At 38.8% G+C, this 18,130-nt stretch overlaps 1 protein-coding gene across 7 annotated transcripts in view; it reads right to left on the bottom strand.

Moving 5' to 3' along the window:
* Positions 1 to 18,130, bottom strand: part of ZBTB9 (zinc finger and BTB domain containing 9) — a 51,801-nt gene that overhangs the window by 24,676 nt on the left and 8,995 nt on the right. For 6 of the 7 annotated variants that reach the window (XR_011251357.1, XR_011251358.1, XR_011251359.1 and 3 more), the window contains exon 2: positions 10,317 to 10,462. The gene's annotated coding sequence lies outside the window, so the exon portion shown is untranslated. Of the gene's footprint in view, positions 1 to 8,089; positions 8,613 to 10,316; positions 10,463 to 18,130 lie in introns of those variants that run through there. The other variant, XR_011251363.1, reaches the window with a different exon arrangement.

Here is an 18,130-nt window from a genome sequence, read left to right as displayed (position 1 = left end):
CTCCAGCCTGTTGCCCTAGAAGCCCAAGTTCTGCTGGACTCCAAACCAGACACCTCGGGCACAGGTGGCACAGAGTGCTTGGCCATCAGCAAATGTGTCCAGAACCCAGGGACTGGTGAGGGGGTCACAGTGTGGGTGCATGTGTATGCCACAGAATGCAGCAAAGTTCCACCTGGAGGAGCTGGTCAGGTTTTCTGATAATCTTCTCACTTTCCCAAAAGTGTGCTTGAAGAAAAGTGAAAGTGTTAGGCACTCGGTCGTGTCCGACTCTTTGCAACCCCATGGACTCTAGCCTGCCAGGCTCCACTGTCCATGGAATTCTCCAGGCAAGAATACTGGAGTGGGTAGCCATTTCCTTCTTCAGGGAATCTTCCCAACCCAGGAATTGAGCCAGGGTCTCCTGAACTGCAGGCAGATTCTTTACCATCTGAGCCATGAAGACCACATGCTTGAAGAAGGGCCACTTTTTCTAATTTGCTTAAAGGTATCCTGTGGCCTAGGGGCAGCCCCATGCAAAGACTTTACACATTGAAACTATCTTATACAGGCTGTAAAATAATGAAGTGTATGATCTTAAAGAAATAGGTTGAACACATCTGCGAGAAATAGAAAACTAGAAAAAGATATGGCGGGTTTGAAAAAGAACCAAGCGGGACTTCTAGAAATGATAAATGCAGTAAATGAAATGAGAAATCATTCCAGTGAGATAACCACTACACCAATCAGAGAGACAAGTCCGATGGGAAGGAAATATTTAACACTGGCTAGGATTCGGGGAACTCAGATCCTTGGCCAGTGCTTGAATAGGAAACTACCTTTTGGAGAGGCACCTGGAATGCTTCGTGCAGTGGCACATATATGCCCTGTCACCTAACAGTACTAACCCCGGGGTCAGAGCTCAGAGAAACCCTTGCGTAAATTACGCCAGTGCGTAAATGACCTTGAGGGCCACCACCCCAGCCTCACACAGGCTGCAAGCAGCTGGGATGTGGCCCTCATGTGGCTGGCGGGGGCTGTATTAAGGCAGGTGTGGAAAGCAGGTTTTCATTTGGGATAAGTGATACTATAGCCTGTAGAAATTGAAAAAGGAAGAGGCTTATTTTTTTTTGCCATGCCACATGGCATGTGGGATCTTAGTTCACAGACCAGGGATCAAACCCACACCACTTGCCTTAGAAATGCAGTCTTAAGCACTGGACCACCAGGAAAGTCCCAAGAAGGCTTATCTTTAAGGGATTCTGACTAAATAGGAAGCCAAGGTGATTTTTTAAATTGAAATGATTACAAAATTCAATTTTAAAAATATTTTATTTGTATTGCTGTCATAGTATTAAAATCATCTGATTTGTTTTGTTAAAGTCAGTACACATTTGTTATAGAAAAAACAATCCAGATTATATGGCATGGCTCTTTTAGAAAAATAAAATGTCAGTACTTTTTTTTTTTTGGAATGGTGGTTGATCTTCTCAGAGTCTGGCAAAAATAAACTCATAGCCAAAAAGGAAATCTGACCAATTAGTTCCAGAGAGTTAACCTCCCAGGACTCTACTTATTTACATACATCATCTGTTTTTGCTAAATACATTAACAAAATCATCTTTCCATTCTTCTGTGTATACATTTGCAAAGTTAATGATTAACTTTAATTATTTAGTTAATTATTTAACAGCATTAAACATTTTAAAGTCCTTATAATAAAATGTAACCTACAGCCAAATCTGAGATGTGAAGATTACATATTAAATTTTTTTTAACTCTTTTTCTTGGTTGCACAGCATATTGGATCTTAGTTCCTAAAGCAGGGATTGAACCTGTGCCCCCTACAATGGAAGCACAGAATCTTAACCACTGGACCACCAGAGAAGTCCCTGAATCAAGTTTATATCAAATGACAAGTACCAACCAGTAACAAATAATCGGTCGGTGGATTGTTGATTAAATCCAGAGACCAAGACTAGTACCTTAAATAAACTCATACCACATATTTTAAATAGTGAATTGAGTCTACCTTATTAAAATCAAATCACCTAACTCCAAATGCTAGGTGCAATTAATGTTGACAATATTTAAAACAGTTGGTAATTCCTGAATATCCTGGCTCTTCCTTGGTAGATGATCCTGGAAAGAGCTTGACAGACAAGACGGGCAGACCCAGAACCTAACTTTCCTAGTAGGCACATCCCATCAGCCTGTCTGGGGCCGGGTAACATACACTGAAATATGTTGGCACCAACCGGCTTTAATGCTGCCTAGCTTCTTGATGTAAAATAATATATGTTGAGACTATGTTGGAAATTCCTTATTCAGGAATTAAATTCATACTTGTTTGCTTTGTTGGGTTTGGAATGCTCAGCTCAGATATCTTTTTATTAGATTCTCGGAGCTGTAGGTATTTCTCATAAGTAAGCTTCTTGTTGATTGCCTTTTTTTGTACATAAATGAAATCCCAAATTGGAAAAATGAATACTAATTTTTTTCTACTTAAAATGTAATTCTTTTCTAGTTTTATGTATTCTTTTCCCCTTTTCATTAACTATTTAACACATTTAATGATCCATAGGGGTAACTGGCCTGAACTGAAATTGGGAAAAAAAAAAAAAAACATATGTAGTACAAATGATTATTTTTTTCTCTAAAAATTGTTTTGAGAAATAATGGAGTGAATTTAAAAGAGCATGAACTTTACAATCATTGCGACCTGGGTCTTAACTGGGGTTCCCCAATCAGCCATAAATTAATGACCCTGTTGCCATTTCTGTTCCATAAAATGGAATATCACTGTCCTTATAGTTGTTATCAAGTGTAAAGCTAATGTGAGTAAAGCGCTTGGTGTCTGGGAGCGGGTTTTTGATATTATTCCCTTGTGTGATTCTTGCCAGGGTTTGATGGCTTAAGCATGTAACTCTAGTGGATTTTTTATTTTGTTTATTTTTAGACAGCATGATCTGGTGGATCATTCTGGCCCTTTAATCTATTCTTTTCAACATGATTTCATTTTCACCTGTACTAGAGACATACCATCATGAGTTAATTTATCCAATCTTCACAATAGCCTATGAAGGTCTGTCTCAAGGCCATCAACATAAGCTCACAATCCAAAATTAGAAAACCCACAAGGAAATAATCCACAGTGAATAAGAGTTTGCCTACATAAGAAACAGCAGGATTAGACTCTCAAAACACAGACAGCAGAGTTACAAGATTCAAGCTATAAGTATGATAAAAACAATTAGTCATAAAACAGAAATCAAATGCATGAAATAAACAGAATATTATAAAAAGATTAACTAGGTATCAATGATTACAAATAACTAATATAATTCAATATATAAATATAAACTCAATGGATGGGTTAAACAGGTTAGAAGTAGCTGAGATTAGAATTGGGCACTAGAAGATAAATCTGACCAAAGTGTCTAAAATGTAGACAAGAAAGATAAAGAGATGAAAAATGTGTAAAGGAGAGGAGGAGGCATGTGGATAGAATGAAATGTTCTAACAAATATCTGAAAAGAATTTGAGTAGGAGAGAATAGAGAGAATGAGGGGGAGCGGGGAAAAATGCTCACTTATTTACAAATGCATTCAACCACTATTTATAAGCACCTAATACGTGCCAGCACTATTAATACGGCTCTTAAAACAGATAATAAGATGATGAGAACAAATCATGATTGATCAACATCCAGAACTGATTTTGCAAAAGAATTCTCTCAGTCTCAGGAAATAAGTCTCAAGATATACTAAATCCTCACCCAGATATATCAGAAAGAAACTAAAGAACTCAAAGACAGGGGGATGGGGGGATATTTTAAAAGAAACAGGAAAGAAAACATGTGTTCCACAAGCAATGAATCCAGGACAAATAGCAAATTTCTCAACAGCAACTATAGAAACAAGAAGACAGGGCACTACTGCCTTCCTAGGTCTCAGACGAAATATCTGGCAACTTACACCATTACACCCAGGTAAACTACCATCTGAGAATAAAGATGACTTGAACAAACCCCCAGTATACAGTCGACTCCTTTTCAGGTTTACCTAAATCCTTACTGATCTTTTTAGACAGCTGGAGAAATATGAATATAGATTTAGTATTAGATGGTATAAAAAATTATTATTTTATTAGTGATAAGGAAGTTGTGGTTAAGTAGGAAATGTCTATTTTTATAAGATAAATACTCAAGAATTTAGAAGCAAAATGTCATGATATGTGTAATAACTTTTAAAAAATTACAATGAGATCTTATTTTACATAATGATATTGGCAAAAGTAAAAAAAAAAAAAGAAAAATCTGCAAATACCGAGCACTGAGGAAAACAAATGTCTAGATGCTGGTGGTAGAGGAGTAAATGGTCTAGTTGGAGAGTAACTTGGTATCAAGGTAATTTGATATAGCTGAAGATGCAATTTCCTCCTACCAAGTCAGATTTGTATCATAGAAAAATTCTCCCACCTGTGCAGAAGCCTATTCCAAGTGGTCCCAACGCATGCTAGTTAGAAGCTAAATGTATGTGCCCGCTACCTTTACCGTACATTTTTCCAGCCCTCTTCCCAGTCTCTTGTTTACTGTATCCTGACTGAAACCTATCACACAGATCTGTCTAGAAAAAGTCTAGAGCAAATTATTAACAAAGAACACAATCTTAGCATATAACTATGTACAGGAATACTTATATAACAGAAGAATAAGTAAGATATTATTGTCTTCTGATAGAATATTGCATCACCTGTAATGTGATCTAGTCAATTAAGTTTGATTTAAATCTAAACAAGCCTTTGGATCTAACTTGCAGTTTAAAGGAAATCTAGAGGAAAGAGAAACACGCTAAACACCCCTTTATGGAAGCAATCAGAGGCAGAAAGTGGGCTCTTTCATAGGAAAGCCAGCCCTGTCAATTTAGTTAATCAGTGTCATGAGAAAAGGGACAGTTCAACACTAAAAGAAGCTTAAGGGATACAATAAAGAAACTAATGCAGTATGTGGTTCTCGATTGGATCTGATTGGAAAACCAGATATTACTGGGATAATTGAGAAAATCAGAATATGGAATGGATACTAGGTGACACTAAGAAATCACTGTTTACTTTGTTAGATATGTTAACATTAATTTGGCTATGTAAGCAAAAGTTGTTTTTAAAATGTAGACACAAACATTTAAGATTAGAATATCAAGACATCTAAATTACGGATTTTTAAAATATAAAGTAAGTTAATTTTTTATTGAAGTATAGTTGATTTACAACATTTCAGGTGAACAGCAAAGTGATTCAGTTATACATATATATTTTAAAATATTTTTCTCCATTATAGATTATTATAAGATTGAATATAGTTCCCTGTGCTATACAGTAGGAACTTGCTGTTTATCTTATATATAATTGTGTGTATCGGTTAATCCCGAATTCCTCATTTATCCCTCCCCTTGCTTTTTGCTTTTGGTAACCATAAGTTTGTTTTCTATATTGGTGATTCAGTTTTGTAAACAAGTTCATTTGTATCTTAGATTTCATGGTAAATTAATTTTTTAAGTGAGGGTGAAATAAAGTCACTATGAGAAAAACTCAATGTTTATCACTTACGCAGTCTCAGTGCAAGATTCCTAAGGGATATATTTCAGGATGAAGGAAATAGAACACTGAAATGCAAGAGAGAAGAGCTTACAAATAAGGACTTTACATTTAAACAGATACTGATTGCATAAAGCAATAATAACATCAATATGGAGGATCTAAAAATAAGCCGTATCTGAATGCTGGACATATTAATGTACCATATGGAAGGGAGAGGGTCAGTGTAGTAGCAATCAGAGGCCCCTTTACTGTTATGGAAAAAGGTACATAAATAACCTCCTTTAGACTGTCAAGTATGCACATTAAAATAGAAAAGAACTTACTAAAAGAATAGAAGAAATAGGAAGTATAACTTCCAAACCATTAGAGAAGTAATAAAGGAAAAAGAGAAAATACAATCATTTCAAATGCAAGCAGGAAAGCAGAAAGTAGCAATTTAGGAAAATCACAATATAAAATATTCATTATAAGATAGTAACAAATCCAGATATATAACTAATTGCAATAAATATAATTTTCCATTTTCCAAGGATTGTTGTATTTAATGATTTTTAAATATAGAGCTATATAGTAAAGATATCCTTTTCATCATAGGGGACTGGAATGCAAAAGTAGGAAGTCAAGAGATACCTGGAATAACAGGCAAGTTTGGCCTTGGAGTACAAAATGAAGCAAGACAAAGGCTAACAGAGTTTTGTTCTTTTAAAATTTATTTATCTGGCTGCACTAGATCTTAGTTGTTGTGTGGGATCTAGTTTCCTGACCAAGGATTAAACCCAGGCCCCCTGAATTCAGAACATGGAGTCTTAGCCGCTGGACCACCAGGGAAATCCCACTAACAGGGTTTTGTCAAGAGAACACGCTAGTCATAGCAAACACCTTTCTACCCACCCAAGAGATGACTCTACACATGGACATCACCAGGTTAATACTGGAATCAGGTTGATTACGTTCTTTGCAGCCAAAGATGGAGAAGCTCTATACAGTCAGCAAAAACAAGACCGGGAGCTGACTGTGGCTCAGATCATGAGCTCCTTATTGCAAAATTCAGGCTTAAATTGAAGAAAGGAGGGAAAACCATTAGACCATTCAGATATGACCTCAAATACCTTATGATTATACAGTAGAGGTGACGAATAGATTCAAGAGATTAGATCTGGTAGACAGAGTGCCTGAAGAACTATGGAGAGAGGTTCATAACACTGTACAGGAGGCAGTGACCTAAACTGTCCCAAATAAAAAGAAATGTAAGAAGGCAAAGTGGTTGTCTGACGAGGCTTTACAAATAGTTAAGAACAAAGAGAAACAAAAGGCAAAGGAGAAACATACCCAATAGAAGGCAGAGTTCCAGAGAAAAGCAATGAGAGATAAGAAGGCCCTCCTAAAGGAACAATGCAAAGAAACAGAGAAAAACAATAGAATGGGAAAGACTAGAGATCTCTTCAAGAAAATCAGAGATACAAAGGGAATAGACCATGCAAGGGACAGAAATAGTAAGGACCTAAGAGAAACAGAAGAGATTAAGAAGAGGTAGCAAGAATACGCAGAAGAACTGTGCAAAAAAGGTCTTAATGACTGGGATAAACATGATGGAGTGGTCACTCAACTACAGCTGGACATCCTAGAGTGTGAAGTCAAGTGGGCCTTAGGAAGCATGACTACTAACAAAGCTAGCAGAGATGATGAAATTCCATCTGAGCTATTGAAAGTCCTAATGTTGTTAAAGTGCTGCACTCAATATGTCAGCAAATTTAGAAAAGTCAGCAGTGGCCACAGGACTAGAAAACGTCAGTTTTCATTCCAATACCAAAGAAGGACAATGCCAAAGAATGCTCAGACTACTGTACATTTGCACTCATTTCACATGCCAGCAAGGTTATACTCAAAATCCTCCAAGCGAGGCTTCAGAAGTATATGAACTGAGAACTTCCAGGTGTGCAAACTGAGTTTCAAAGAGGTAGAGAAACCAGAGATCAAATTGCCTACATTCATTGGATCAAGGAAAAAGCAAGGGAGTTCCAGAAAAACATCTATTTCTGCTTTATTGACTATGCTAAAGCCTTTGACTATGTGGATCGCAACAAACTAGAAAACTTAAAGAGATGGGAATACCAAACCACCTTACCTGTCTTCTGAGAAACTTGTATGTGGGTCAAGAAGCCACAATTAGAACCAAACATGGAACATCTGACTGGTTCCAAATTGGGAAAGGAGTATGACAAGGCTGTATATTATCACCCTGCTTATTTAACTTATATGTAGAGTATATCACGTGAAATACCAGGCTGGACGAATCACAGCTGGAATCAAGATTGCAGAGAGAAGTATCAACAATCACAGATATGCAGATGATACCACTCTAGTGGCAGAAAGTGAAGAGGAACTAAAGAGCCTCTTGATGAGTGTGAAAGATGAGAGTAAAAAAGGTGGCTTGAAATTCAACATTCAAAAAACTAAGATCATGGCATCTGGTCGGTATCATCATGTCATGGCAAATAGAAGGGGAAAAAGTGGAGGCAGTGACAGATTTTATTTTCTTGGGCTCTGAAATCACTACAGACAGTGACTGCAGCCATGAAATTGAAAGACACTTGCTCCTTCAAAGGAAAGTTACGACAAACCTCAGTTCAGTTCAGTTCAATTGCTCAGTCGTGTTTGACTCTTTGCAACCCCATGGATTGCAGCACGTCAGGCTTTCCTGTCCATCACCAACTCCTGGAGCTTGCTCAAACTCATGTCCATCAAGTCAGTGATGTCATCCAGCCATCTCATCCTCTGTCGTTCCCTTCTCCTCCTGCCTTCAATCTTTTCCAGTATCAGGGTCTTTTCCAAGGAGTCATTTCTTCGCATGAGGTGGCCAAAGTATTGAAGCTTAGCATCAGTCCTTCCAATGATTATTCAGGACTGATTTCCTTTAGGATTGACTAGTTTGATCTCCTTGCAGTCCAAGGGACTTTCAAGAATCTTCTCCAACACCACAGTTCAAAAGCATCAATTCTTCGGCGCTCAGCTTTCTTTATGGTCCATTGGCTATATTCCTTGTGTTGTATAATATATCCTTTTAGCTTATTTATTTTAGATATAGTACTTTATACCACTTAATCCCCTATCCCAACTTGACCCTTCCCCCTTCCCCCTTGTCACTGGTAACTACTAGTTTGTCTTTGTATCTGTGAGTCTGTGTCTTTACTAGAGTCATCAGTTTGATTTTTCAGATTCCACATTTAAGTGATATCATATAGTATTTGTCTTTACTCTGTTGTAAACAAAAGTGCTGTCACCCAGGCTTTGTTATTCCATTCATAGAGCATAGGTAGAAAAAATTTAGCACAATACTTAAGGGCCTTATGGTTTTTAGAAGGGCAAATGAGCACTGGCTTCAAATTAAAGTCACCAGTTGCACCAGCCCCTAACAAGAGTCACCCTGTTCTTTGAAACTTTGAAGCCAGGCACTGACTTCTCCTCTCCAGCTATAAAAATCCTAGATGGATTTCTTCTTCCAGTGTAAGGGTATTCGTCTACACTGAAAAGGCTATTCATTTAGCACAGCCATTTCTATGAATTAGCTAGAGCTTGTGCAAATCTTCCTTCAGCTTCTCCATCAGCACTTGCTGCTTCACCTAACACTTTTATGTCATGCAGATGGCTTCTTTTCTGAAACCTCATGAACCAACCTCTGCTGGCTTCAAGCTTCAGCTTCCTCACCTCTCTCAGCTTTCACAGAACTGAAGAGAGTTAGGGCTTTGCTGAGGATTAGGCTTTGGTTTAAGGGAATGCTATAGCTGGTTTGATCTTTTGAGACCACTAAAGCTTTCTCCACATCAGCAATAACATTTATCATGTCCAGAATTATTGGACTCCTAATTATGCACCAATATGAGATACCCTTGAATCTGTATTTAGTTAATCTCTTCACTTCCTGTATACTTGTATCTTATGGCAGCGTCCAGGGTACTTCTTACTCCCTGGTGTAAGATGTTTTCAGTTTAGAGGATTAGTATAATATTCTGGAGAATATCCAGATAATCAAGGTCATGTTAGCCTATATTGTGACAGAGAGAGCATGAGGGGGTGCAAGGGAGGAGCCCTGTTTGAAGGACCACGACTGGACACCAAAGTCTATTCTATGTGAATGTAAACTGTTTCTGATCTTCCTTGCTGATAGAGATAGGAAAAAATATAATTATGAGGTCAAAAGCCATATACTAGGGCTTCCCTGGTGGCTTAGTGGTGAAGAATCTGCCTGCCAGTGCAGGGACACAGGTTCAATCCCTGATCTGGGAAGAACCCCACACGCCTCAAAGCAACTAAGTCTGTGCTCTAGCGTCCAGTAGCCACAACTATTGAGCCCATGTGCTGCAACTACTGAAGCCCTTCCACCCTAGAGCCTGTGCTTTGCAACAAGAGAAATCACTGCACTCGAAAGCCCGTGCACCACAACTAGAGGGTAGCCCCTGCTCTGCAACTGGAGAAAAGCTCGCACAGCAACAGCACCGCCAGATCCAGCAGAGTCATAAATAAATGAAAATACTTAAAGATAAAGGCAATATACCAAGAGCCAGAGGCGATGTTGGATTATCAAATAGTCTACCACCATCCGCCATAGTCAATCTGATTTTTGCAGGAGCCATTAAAGTTACAGTTCAATTACTCAGTCATGTCCAACTCTTTGTGACCCCACGGACTACAGCATGCCAGGCTTCCCTGTCCATCACCAACTCCCAGAGCTTGCTCAAACTCACGTCCATCAGTGGTGCCATCCAACCATCTCATCCTGTTGTTCCCTTCTCCTCCTGCCTTCAATCTTTCGCAGCATCAGGGTCTTTTCCATGAGTCATTTCTTTCATCAGGCGGCCAAAGTATTGGAATTTCGGCTTCAGCATCAGTCCTTCCAATGAATAGGAACCATAGAAGTGAAAAAAATAAAAGGAAATATAACCATATAACCACCACATTCTTTGAAGTTATTTGAGGACGATATTAATCTCTGCCACTCTATGTAGGATGCAAAACTACTTCTAATTGATCTTGGCTTGTTAGGGGTAGACGATACTGTTTGGGGCACTTTTACTTGTCTTTTCCTACCATTATGGCTCTTACTCCATAGATCAGGGAACTGCTAGGAGGGTTCTACCAGAGTCTAAATAGGTCCTTTCTAACTATGCTCTTGGGAATTACTGATATCATCAGAGGATTTTGCCATAGACCCATGAGACTTACTGTGAGAAATACTTAGGCCAGGACTCCATTTATTACTCAGCTTCCCTATACCACTTACTACAGGTGCCATGATGTTGCTTTGGTATCTCAATACCACTGTTAGTTCAGATTCTAAAATCCACATCTCTTAAAAGATCCTGTTGTTCCTCCTTTTTCCTATGTACAGTTCCTTTAATAAATTACAATAGGTCCCATTAGGATTAGAGGAACTTCTAGTATGTTGTCATAGAGTTTTTTCTCAAGATAATTCAGTCTTCTCTGGGTCTGAGAACTGGCTTTGATCTGTCAGTTGAGTGAGGGATCATGATTCTTCTCTTCAGTAGCAAACATCACCCTTTGGCTCATTCACTCTTGATCTTTTTGTTTTGGCTATGTAGGTTGCGTAATGTCCTACCTGACTATCTACCTTGCAGCGGGAAAACCCTGACCTATTAGCTGTTGACACAGACCTCTATCTGCCTCTTCCCTCTAGTTTCCATCATGCTTTGCTGCCTATCATGGTAATTACACCTGCCTTGCCCCTGACAATTAAGTCAGGGCCTCTACTCTTTCAAAATTGTATCTCTCTATTGACACTGGGGACTCCAGTTCCACATCAGCCTCCTCTGGAATGAATCCTAGCTTTCAAAGAACAGTTACTACCGATAATCTCAACAATGTCAGTGCTCATCTCTAGCAGATTTCTTATTGCTTTATTGAGGGGAGTGGCCTCTGGCCTCCAGGAAACACACTCAACTGATGAGTTCTTTTTTTAAATTTCCATTTCTGATTGCTGACAAAGCAGCGCTTTTTTGTTTTAGTTATTTTTGACCATGCTCCATGGTATGCAGGATCAAATTTCCCTGACCAGGGATCAAACCCTCCCCCTGCACTGGAAGCCCAAAATCTTAACACTGGACTGCCAGAGAAGTCCTACGTTCTCTGACAGTAAAGCAAATTTATTCTAGCATGTCTACGTTTTAACTTTTCCAAGGAAGTTCTAGCATCTCCTCCTCTCTCACTATGGGGTGCTGCCTTCCCGAGTCTTCAAGGAGCTTTCTCAGTGATGTACTAGGATCAGTTCCAGGTGTCTTTGCCAAGATATTAAATCCTAAGTCACAGGAGAGTGTTTTTTAATTAACATATCCTTCCTTATCCAGTCTTATATTCCAGTCTTCTTGTTTCAGCGCCCTTAAGATCCCCTTTCCTTGGTACATGCTCCCAATTCCTACTGGTACGTATTAGCCAGGTCCTGCAACTCTTCTGGTGAAGAATTTCCTTTCTTCCAAAGTAGAGTCAGTGTTTCCCCAGCTGGGCCATAATAAAAGATCCACATTTTTAGCCTAGAAGTCATGTAGGAAGTTGCAGGGAAATCTTGAAGAGGGCAGGTATCACTTACAAGGCGCCTGTCTCAGATGCTGAAAGTGAAGGCTAAGAAAGAGTTGTAAATGGCCTGGTTAGACACTGAAGTTTTCTCAAGCCACAGCCAGCCTAAAAAGACCTAGTGAGTAATTTTCATTTTCTGGTTTATTTTTGTTGTTGTTGTTACCCATAATTATCAAGGTACCCAGTTTTCAGAACTTCCCTGGAAGTCGAGTGGTTAAGACTCTACACTTCCAAGGCGGGGGGCATGGATTTGATCCCCGGTTAGGGAACTAAGATCCCACCTGCCTGCAGCATGGCTACATGTCTTTAACGTACTGTTTCACTGTTCCTTACGTTACTGTACACATTTGTTACAGTTTAAAGGAAAACATGATTTGTACCCTAAAGGTTACTGCACAAAGTCATTAATGAGTTAATTCAGTGTTGAACAATTAGAGAGCTGGTGTTTTAAAGGCTTTATCTTAAGCAGAAAACCTGGTTGATTGTTATATACATATATGTATTAGAGTGTTTCAAGTACTGAAAGAAATTGGTTGGGGCTTCTAGATGTGCTGGGAATATATATACATATGTTTTTCTGTTTAGAACAATGATGTACAGACTCCCCCTGCCTAAAAATTCACTATCTAACATGTTTTTAGGAATGGATTAAATCCTCTGAGGGATGCCTCAACTAGAATATGAGATACTAAGAAGAATAAAATCATATTGTTATTACCTTGCTGTGAATATTGCAGTCCATTAGAGACACATGCTCAGCCACTGGTGATACTAAGATTGATCATCTGATATACAATTAATGCTCTCCCTCTTGAGATTGGAAAGTTATCTCTGTGGTGGCTCTATATGAATGTTTACTACAATCAATCATCTGGTTTTAAAACCAGTTGATAATCCTTGCCTGAATCAACAATTTCATTGGAGTTTGTTAAATTATGTTTTTCTGATTGTTTCCTTCACACTGTTTAGAAGAATTCTGTGAAGGTTTTCTTCATTAACTGGGACTATGTGGTTTTCTTAAAATAAACTTTTACTGGAAGAGCAAAATAATGCTTAATAGTCTCCCTTCGGACTTCCCACGTGTCTCAGAGGTAAAGAATCCACTTGTCAACCAAAAGATACAGGTTTGATCCTTGGGTTGGGAAGATCCGAAGAGAAGGAAATGGCAACCCACTCCAATATTCCTGCCTGGGAAATCCCATGGACAGAGGAGCCTGGTGGGCTACAGTCGATGGGGTTGCAAACAGTCAGACATGACTTAGCGACTAAACAATAACAATTTTCCCTTTAATTACCAATTTTCAAAGCAAAAGTTTTAAAAGTTACCCCAAATGGCAATGAGTGAAGAGTTCTTGATTTATTCTCATTTTGAGTATTACCATAAAATAATGAATTTCATTCAACCAATGTGTTCAATTTGATCATTATTCTTTTAGTTACTGAGATTGTGATAACTTTGTTCAGTGGGGACATGTTCATGTAGGCTCCTGGGTTCTTCTGACATGACAAACTTTTATCTTCTAAAGTTTTCTTGCTTCCTAACATAAAAAGGTGTCCCAGGTGCACTTTGAAAAATGCCTACTTCTAGATGTGGAAACAGCAATTTCTTCAACAAGCCATGCTTTATTTTAGTAGGCACTAGGGTTGCTCATTGTTTCTAGTCCATTTCAGTGGACAAGACCAGAAAAGATATATTTGAAAACTCGTAATTTCCTCCTGATTTTTCATTTTAAACATTATTACGTTTTCAGTGGGTTTCCTTGGTTATATAATTGTGTATCTTTTCTCTTACACTAAAAGCATCGATTCCTCAGGGGCTTCCCCAGTGGTCCAGTGATTAAGAATGCACCTGCCAATGCAGGGGACATGGGTTTGATCCCTGAAGGTTTCACATGCTGCAGGGCAACAAAGCCCAATTTCCACAACTACTGTGTGCCTACAGCCTGGGCTGTGCAACAAGAAGCTGCAGCAATTAAGAATCCTGCAAACTGCAAGGAAGAATAGCCCCTGCTTGGAGCAACTAGAGAAAACCCTCACACAGCAATGAAGACCCATCATAGCCCAAAATAAACAAATAAAAACACTGATTGCTCCTACTTTTAATATAACCATGTCTTTTGACCTATTTATTGGAAAATACTTTATTTTTAAAATTCCTGTATTGATAATACTTCAAACAACATAATTTCAGAGACAAGTTTAAAGCTTAAGAAAATTCACATATAAGGGCTTAAAAGTTTAAAATTTTAGTTAGGGATTTTTTTGTCCTTAAGAGTACATCCCATTAAGGATGGAAAGTCTTCAGAACTAACTCTCTTTGTGATTATATTGCCAAGTTGATAGGGTTCAGTCCATTTGTTCTCAAATTGAAAGAATTAAAAAATTTTTTTTGATTAGGTAATTAAATTACATAATTCAAAAACACACAGGCACTTCCCTGGTGGTCCAGTGGTTAAGACTGTGGTCCAGTGGTTAAGACTCCATGTTCCCAAAGCAAGGGGCCCAGGTTTGATCCCTGGTCAGGGAACTAGATCCTGCATGCCAAAACTAAAAAAAAACAAAAGAAAGATCCTGCATGCCAAAGCTAAAAACAAAAACAAAAACAAAAGAAAGATCCTGAATGCCACAGCTAAAACCCCACAGAGCAAAACAAAAGCAAAAAACCCCAAAGTACACCTACAGGAGTCTTAAAGCACATATGGTCATTTCTGTCCTTACCTCAACTTCTTTTCCCATTTTTACTGTTTTCTTATTTATCCTAGGAGTGCTTACTTTTGCAAACATAAGCAAATATTATACCTTTTTTATTTCCTCTCAGTTCAGTTCAGTTCAGTTCAGTCTTTCAGTCGTGTCCGACTCTTTGTGACCCCATGAATTGCAGCATGCCAGGCCTCCCTGTCCATCACCAACTCCTCGAGCTCACTCAGACTCACGTCCATTGAGTCAGTGATGCCATCCAGCCATCTCATCCTCTGTCGTCCCCTTCTCCTCCTGCCCCCAATCCCTCCCAACATCAGTCTTTTCAAATGAGCCATCTCTTCACATGAGGTGGCCAAAGTACTGGAGTTTCAGCTTTAGCATCATTCCTTCCAATGAACACCCAGGACTGATCTCCTTCAGAATGGACTGGTTGGATCTCCTTGCAGTCCAAGGGATTCTCGAGTCTCCTCCAACACCACAGTTCAAAAGCATCAATTCTTGGGCGCTCAGCTTTCTTCACAGTCCAACTCTCACATCCATACATGACCACTGGAAAAACCATAGCCTTGACTAGACGGACCTTTGTTGGCCAAGCAATGTCTCTGTTTACTGTCTCTCATACAAAACATAGCATGTTCTGTATTCATGTACTGCACTTTGCTTTTTACACTCAGCAATATATGCTGGAGATCACTCTAAATCAATAAAGAGAGCAATGAATTATTTTAGAGTCAAGTAGAAAGTTTTATTAACTTTGACCAGAACACCAACCAGAATGTGCTCGTAAAACAAGATTCTTGACTCAGTTCAGTTCAGTCACTCAGTTGTGTCCAACTCTCTGCAACCCCATGGACTGCAGCATGCCAGGCTTTCCTGCCCATCACCAATTCCCAGAGCTTGTTCAAACTCATGTCATCAAGTTGGTGATTGATTAGATGCTCTTAATGTGCATTAACTATTTCCAAATTTATTTCTCAATCTTTTAAAAAAGTGACTATATATACAAAAATTATAATTAATACAATTCTCTAGAATACATATGTATATTTGGCATTTTTATTCAGTCTACATCTATGGATACATGCATTTTTCTGTAAATAACCAAAGAAAGGCTCCCTCTTTTTTTAAACTCACAATAGCATTATCACAACTAAATTTTTAACAATAATTTCTGATATCTTCAAATGTCAGTTGTCTCATAAAGGTGATAATATATTTTTTTAAATCTTAAAAAATAAAAAACCATGATCCAAACAAGGCCCACACATTACGATTACTTAGTCTTTTAAAATCTTTTAAACAGCAGGTTTCCTTCCATCCCTTTTTTCCCCTTGCAATTTTTTAAGAAAACTAGTTGTCTAATCCCCAGAGTCTCGTACAGTCTTAATTTTGCTGACTGCATCACTGTGGTATGGCTTAACATGTTTCCCTGCCTTCTGCATCATCTGTGAATTGGTAGTTGTATCTTGAGGTTTGATCATATTCAGGTTCCATACTTTGGGTTAGACTAATAGGTGGTGGTAGTGTTCTCCAAAAGCAACATATTATACATATACATGGAATTTAGAAAGATGGTAACAATAACCTTATAGGCGAGATAGCAAAAGAGACACAGATGTATAGAACAGTCTTTTGAAAGTGAAAGAGGAGAGTGAAAAAGTTGGCTTAAAGCTCAATATTCAGAAAACTAAGATCATGGCATCTGGTCCCATCACTTCATGGGAAATAGATGGGGAAACAGTGGAAACAGTGTCAGACTTTATTTTGGGGGGCTCCAAAATCACTGCAGATGGTGACTGCAGCCATGAAATTAAAAGAGGCTTATCCTTGGAAGGAAAGTTATGACCAACCTAGATAGCATATTGAAAAGCAGAGACATTACTTTGCCAACAAAGGTCCATCTAGTCAAGGCTATGGTTTTTCTAGTAGTCATGTATGGATGTGAGAGTTGGGCTGTGAAGAAAGCTGAGCACCGAAGAATTGTTGCTTTTGAACTGTGGTGTTGGAGAAGACTTGAGAGTCCCATGGACTGCAAGGAGATCCAACCAGTCCATTCTAAAGGAGATCAGTCCTGGGGTTCTTTGGAAGGAATGATGCTAAAGCTGAAACGCCAGTACTTTGGCCACCTCATGCAAAAAGTTGACTCATTGGAAAAGACTCTGATGCTGGGAGGGATTAGGGGCAGGAGGAAAAGCAGACAACAGAGGATGAGATGGCTGGATGGCATCACTGACTCGATGGACGTGAGTTTGAGTGAACTCCAGGAGTTGGTGATGGACAGGGAGGCCTGGCGTGCTGCGATTCATGGGGTCGCAAAGAGTCGGACACAACTGAGCAACTGAACTGAACTGAACTTGGACTCTGTGGGAGAGGGTGAGGGCAGGATGATATGAGAAAATAGCATTGAAACATGTATATTATCATATATGAAACAGTTCGCCAGTCCAGGTTTGATGCATGAGACAGGGTGCTCAAGGCTGGTGCACTGGGATGACCCAGAGGGATGGGATGGGATGGGAGGGAGGCGGGAGGGGCGTTCAGGATGGGGAACACATGTACACCCGTGGTGGATTCCCGTCAATGTTTGGCAAAACCACTACAATATTGTAAAGTAATTAGCCTCCAACTAAAATAAATAATTTTTTTTAAAAAGCAATATATTTTTATTGTCTGGTTGTTTCTTTTTTTATGGTATTAGCCACCACTGACGCTCAATGTCTAGATCCATTAGCTCACTAAGGGTTCATTTACTTTTTATTGTGGCTAATATACCTAACAAAATTTACAATTTAAGCCATTTTTAAGTGTACAGTGGCATTAAATAATTCACGTTGTTGTGAAACCATCACCACTATCAATCTGCAGAACATTTCTCATCTATCCAAACTGAAACTAGGTACCCATTTAACAATAATTCCCCTTTCCTGCTCTCCCCAGCCTCTAGCAACCACCATTATACTTTCTGTCTCTATGAACTTGACTGCTCTAAGTCCCTCATATAAGTGGAATCATAACAGTATTTTTCCTTTTGTTCCTGGCTTATTTCACTTAGCATAGCGTCTTCAAGGCTCACCTATCTTGGAGCATGTGTCAGGATTTCCTTCCTTTTTTAAGGTCAAGTAACATTCCACTGTATATAAATACCTCTTTTTGTTCATCCACACATTAATCAGTGGACAGGCTGTAGACGTGGTACCATTTCTTAAAAGGCAAAAAGAGCTTATATGGAAACATATCAATAAACCTCAGCAAAATCATTAAAGTTGTCTGA

Source organism: Ovis canadensis, chromosome 20, assembly GCF_042477335.2.
Source record: "Ovis canadensis isolate MfBH-ARS-UI-01 breed Bighorn chromosome 20, ARS-UI_OviCan_v2, whole genome shotgun sequence".
Taxonomy (NCBI): domain Eukaryota; kingdom Metazoa; phylum Chordata; class Mammalia; order Artiodactyla; family Bovidae; genus Ovis; species Ovis canadensis.
This window is presented reverse-complemented; position numbering and strand designations above follow the sequence as displayed.